Source organism: Malus domestica, chromosome 03, assembly GCF_042453785.1.
Source record: "Malus domestica chromosome 03, GDT2T_hap1".
Taxonomy (NCBI): domain Eukaryota; kingdom Viridiplantae; phylum Streptophyta; class Magnoliopsida; order Rosales; family Rosaceae; genus Malus; species Malus domestica.
This window is the reverse complement of record NC_091663.1, coordinates 14362979-14368382: the sequence shown is the minus strand read 5'-3', so window position 1 is coordinate 14368382 and position 5404 is coordinate 14362979. Positions and strand designations below refer to the sequence as shown.

The 5404-nt window shown below is 41.5% G+C and overlaps 1 long non-coding RNA gene across 1 annotated transcript; it reads left to right on the top strand.

Moving 5' to 3' along the window:
* The first annotated feature begins 2680 nt into the window (after positions 1-2680).
* LOC139194445 (uncharacterized) lies at positions 2681-3988 on the top strand. Its single transcript, XR_011579283.1, has 5 exons — positions 2681-2878; positions 3005-3059; positions 3143-3240; positions 3324-3421; positions 3597-3988. It is a non-coding gene; the product is annotated as an uncharacterized lncRNA (long non-coding RNA).
* The last annotated feature ends 1416 nt before the right edge of the window (positions 3989-5404 follow it).

The following is a 5404-nucleotide window of genomic DNA, read 5'->3' as shown; positions in this document are numbered from 1 at the left end:
ACCGTTGAACCTTCTGCTTCAATCTTTTGCATGGCAGAAGTGGTGTGCAACCTTTGCATTTAAATGGTCCTTCAGAACATTCCTTCATAGTGACTCATCCACGCTTGGCAGCTTCAGTGTAAAGAGCCAATATCTGATCAACTGTCATGAGGTATTTGCCGGTGGAATTCGTGACCTTGACAGCAGTTGAGGATGAGTACTCGAGAGCAATGCTAAGTAAGCAACCAGGCAAAGGCTCCAGGCAGTCAGTTCCAAATTGGAGGTTTGATTTCAGGTTCCGACTGACTGCTCTCTTTCTCCTTGTCCTGCAGGTGTGGACAAGGACAAAGACAAAGATAGGGAGAAAGCATGATATGGGATACTCTTGCTTTCGACCCTGATGATATGAGATACTCTTGTTCTTGGTGTGGCTTATTTGCTGAGGTATTATCGGGGGGAAATAAAGCTGAGTATTTCGAGAGGTTATGTTGAGGGTGCCTTTTCGAATGCGAGAAAGGGTTAAGCATTTTTGCAGGTTTGCCTGTCCGTTGAGGAGGGAGGTCAATGTATATAGGGATTTCCCAATAACAAGTAGTAATGATATTCCTTTACCCTTCTTGGTCACAGCAATGTAGTGGGAGCTGCCAGCTTCACGTGTTTTAATTTTGTCAGAGCACTTTGAAAAAGTGGTATGTGGTATCTGGAAAGCTGATGTTACGTGTGAAGATTACAGACAAGCTTTATCTAAGGAAATCTGGCTCTCGAAGTTCTGAGAGTTGTGCCTCTTCGGTTTTCGAACAAGCAATCCCGTCGATGATCTGACTCTCGAGATTCGGAAAGCGGTGCTACTCCGGTTTTTGAGAAAGTAATTATGTTGGGAGTCTTTTCTCGAATGTGAGTAAAGGTTGGACGTTCTTGCCAACCTGTCTTGCCGCAAAACACGGAGGTCGACACACATAGGGACTTTCCAGTTGTCAAGCAGTGGTGCTGTTCCTTTACCCTTATGGGTAATAGTAGGGTAGCTGGAACTTCGAAATTCTCGTGCCTAAACTTTGTCAGAGATCTTTGACAAAGTTATATGTGGTACCCGAGGAGTTGATGGTGCATATGGAGAGCGGTGATTGAACAGTAAGATTCACGTGCTTTTTACTTCACCAGAAATCTTCGACAGATTGCCCGTAATTTTCGCAAAGCTGATTGTGCATGTGACAGGTGCTGACGAGGCTGAAAAAGCAGGTGCTTCTTCGATTTCTGAGATCGGCCCTCGTGGTCTCTGAGCAGCCCAGCTTTTGAGAAAGCAAACGCCTCTTCGATTTCTGAGATCGGCCCTCGTGGTCTCTGAGCAGCCCAGCTTTTGAGAAAGCAAACGCCTCTTCGATTTCTGAAGCTCCGTCGAGTGCAGATTTTTATAGAGGCTGGCATTAAGTTACACAGCACACCTGAATCTCTACCAGTAGAAGCTCATTTCTTGCACTTCTAAGATCTTGATTTGTCTGACCTCTTCCTTCTTCAACACATTTGAAAATGTCTGGACCCTCTGACCGTCGTTTTGACCTGAACCTTGGAGAAGAGACAGCCACGCCTTCTCCAGACAACATATGGCGCCCATCCTTCATATCCCCTACTGGTCCTCTTACCGTTGGGGATTCTGTGATGAAGAATGATATGACCGCTGCAGTGGTGGCCAGGAACCTTCTCACTCCCAAAGATAACAGACTACTTTCCAAACGGTCTGATGAGTTGGCTGTTAAGGACTCTCTGGCTCTTAGTGTTCAGTGTGCAGGTTCTGTGTCTAATATGGCCCAACGCCTATTTGCTAGAACCCGCCAAGTTGAATCATTGGCTGCTGAAGTGATGAGTCTCAAACAGGAGATTAGAGGGCTCAAGCATGAGAATAAGCAGTTGCACCGGCTCGCCCATGACTATGCTACAAACATGAAGAGGAAGCTTGACCAGATGAAGGAATCTGATGGTAAGGTTTTACTTGATCATCAGCGGTTTGTGGGTTTGTTCCAAAGGCATTTATTGCCTTCGTCCTCTGGGGCTGTACCTGGTAATGAAGCTTCAAATGATGAACCTCCAATGCCTCCTCCTTCTGGGGTTTTGTCAAGTACTGAGGCTCCGGATAACCACCCTTCGGTGCTTTCTCTTTCTGGGGCTCTACCGACTGCTGAGACTTCCCCTAAGCAACCTTTGTGAAGGCTCCCTTTTGTTTGTTTATTTTGACTCATGTATATGTACATATTTGTGGCTTATCGAAAATATTAATAAATAAGCTTTGCTTCATTTCAATATATTGTGTTAAATACACCAAAGCCTTCTTCATAAAGTTCTTTGAATTTTTGCTTTTGTTGAAACCTGTATTGTTGAAGCTTTGTGAGTGAAGCATGTAGTTTGAGGTAGTGTTCCCTTAATTTCCCGAGTGAGGAAAACTTCTCGGTTGGAGACTTGAAAAATCCAAGTCACTGAGTGGTTGTGAGACTGCCGAGTATTAAGGTGCAGTAGCATATGGTGGGAGTCCCCCAAGTCTTCAGGCGAAGAGAGTTGCCGAATGAGGTGTCTCGCTTGTTACTAATTTGTCAAAGTAACGAATCCTTGTTTCGATGTCACACATTCGCATATGCCTTATCTAAAAATATTTCCAACTTTTGTGTGTTTGATGCTGCATGCTATTGACTAGACAAGATCAAGTGCAATTAGTAGCTTTTCTCTCTTTTTCATCTTTTCTTTGGTGGAATTGCTTTTCGTTTCCACTAATCAGCCTGAGTGGATGCAAGATAACACCATTCTCTATAACTCAGATCGCAAAGTCGTCTTCATGAAAGTTGTTCCTTATCTTGTGAACTACAACATCTCCAAATTTGAGATCAATCGGAGTAGTACAACTCCAGAAATTCAGGTATGATGAGTAACTGTTCATCAATTTTCTGTTAACCCGTCAGACTTGTTGTGAGCTTCTAAACTCCATTTTTTCTTGTTCATCTCAACATACTTTCTTCATAGAAGTTGTTCCTCACCTTGTCAGCTACAACATATCCAAATTTGAGATCCATCGGAGCAGTACAAATCCAGAAATTCAGGTATGATGAGTGACTGTTCATCATTTTTCTGTCAACCTGTCAGACTTGTTGTGAGCTTCGAAACTCCATTTTCTCTTGTTCAGATCAACATACTTTCTTCATCGAAGTTGTTCCTTAACTTGTGAACTACAACATATCCAAATTTGAGGTCCCTCGGAGCAGTATAACTCCAGAAATCCAGGTATGATGAGTGACTGTTTATCATTTGTCTGTCAACCCGTCAGATTTGTTGTGAGCTTTGAAACTCTATTTTCTCTTGCTCAGATCAGCATGCTTTCTTCATTGAAGTTGTTCCTCAGCTTGTGAACTACAACATATCCAAATTTGAGATCCCTCGGAGCTATATAACTCAAGAAATTCAGGTATGATGAATGACTGGTTATTATTTTTCTGTCAACCCGTCAGATTTGTTGTGAGCTTCGAAACTCCATTTTCTATTGTTCAGATCAGCATGCTTTCTTCATTGAAGTTGTGCCTCATCGTCTCTTTCATAACATATCAAAAATTCAGAATGAACTAATGGTTAAATATTTCCAGATCTTCGAAACATCATAGCAGCTTCGAAATCTGCAAGAATCCGACTGTCATGTTTGGAGCTTCAACACTTTAATTTCCGTCGCTCAAACAGAAATGGTTCCTTCTTGAAAGTTGTTCATATGCTCAAAAACTATAGGGTGTCCAAAATTCAGCTCCATTGGAGAAGAGCAGAGGTTGCAGAAATTTGATAGATGAAAGGAGGCGGAAGAGGGAGAGAGAGAAAAAGTCTCTTGGGTTGGATTTCTATTTTGGGGCAGATTCCAAGTTTTGTAGCACCTTCATTATTGATGAATTGCTTGTACTTTTGTCCATTATGAAACTTGGGACTTTGGCTTGTTGTTGGATCTATTATAATATGTTTGGAAACATATACATAATTGCTTGTTTGGTTATGACAGGGATGTTGTGGGTGTAGAACAAAACAAATGTTTGTGTTGACCTGTGTTTTTGTACAAGTTCAAGGGCATCTTGGGTTTTGTGAACAAAATTTGTTTATTTGGAGCAAGGTTTTGTGTTGAAGCTTTGTAGGTGAAGCTTTGGTGTTGAAGCTTTCTAGGTGAAGCTTTGATGGTGAAGCTTTCTGGGTGAAGCTATGTAGGTGAAGCTTTCTAGGTGAAGCTTTTTTAGGTGAAGCTTTGTAGGTGAAGCTTTTTTAAGTGAAGCTTTTCGGGTGAAGTTTTTTGGGTGAAGCTTTGTGGGTGAAGCTTTTTAGGTGAAGCTTTGTGGGTGAAGCTTTTTTAGGTGAAGCTGTTTGGGTGAAGCTTTTTGGAGGTGAAGTTTTTTTTTTGGGTGAAGCTTTTTTAGGTGAAGCTTTTTGGGTGAAGCTTTGATGGTGAAGCTTTGTAGATGAAGCTTTGTAGATGAAGCTTTCGAGGTGAAGCTTTGATGGTGAAGCTTTGTAGGTGAAAGTATGTAGAGGGAGCTTTCTAGGTGAAGCTTTTTTAGGTGAAGCTGTGTAGGTAAAGCTTTTTTAAGTGAAGCTTTTCGGGTGAAGTTTTTTGGGTGAAGCTTTGTGGGTGAAGCTTTTTAGGTGAAGCTTTGTGGGTGAAGCTTTTTTAGGTGAAGCTGTTTGGGTGAAGCTTTTTGGAGGTAAAGTTTTTTTTTTTTTTTTTTTTTTTTTTTTTTTTTTTTTGGGTGAAGCTTTTTTAGGTGAAGCTTTTTGGATGAAACTTTTTGGATGAAGTTTTTTGGGTGAAGTTTTGGAGGTGAAGCTTTTTGGGTGAAGCTTTGTGGGTGAAGCTTTTTAGGTGAAGCTTTGTGGGTGAAGCTTTTTTAGGTGAAGCTGTTTGGGTGAAGCTTTTTGGAGGTGAAGTTTTTTTTTTGGGTGAAGCTTTTTTAGGTGAAGCTTTTTGGGTGAAACTTTTTGGATGAAGCTTTTTGGGTGAAGTTTTGGAGGTGAAGCTTTTCGGGTGAAGCTTTTTGGATGAAGCTGTTTTTTTTTTTTTTTTTTTTTTTTGGCGCTTGACACGGTCTTCATTTGCTTGTTTTGTAGTGACTGTGGAAGACGGATTGCTTTCTGATTGAGAAGGGTTCCGGCATCGCTTTGCACCATCTTCATGTGGGTAATATAGGAACTTCCTTATGTTTTGATCATGCATGTAGTGATAGAATTTGTTTCTTCTTATTGTAGATGTCAGAGCCTGGAAGTTCTAGTGATGAGGGCTCTTCTAGCTTTAGCTCTAAGTCTGAGTCTGCAATGTCGGAGTCTTCAGGGTCTTTGTTAGAGTCCTGTACTAGAGAAACATTGGATGATCTTTCCAACCGTCAAACTTTAGCTATTGCTAGTTCTTCCTCCATGGCGTTGGGTG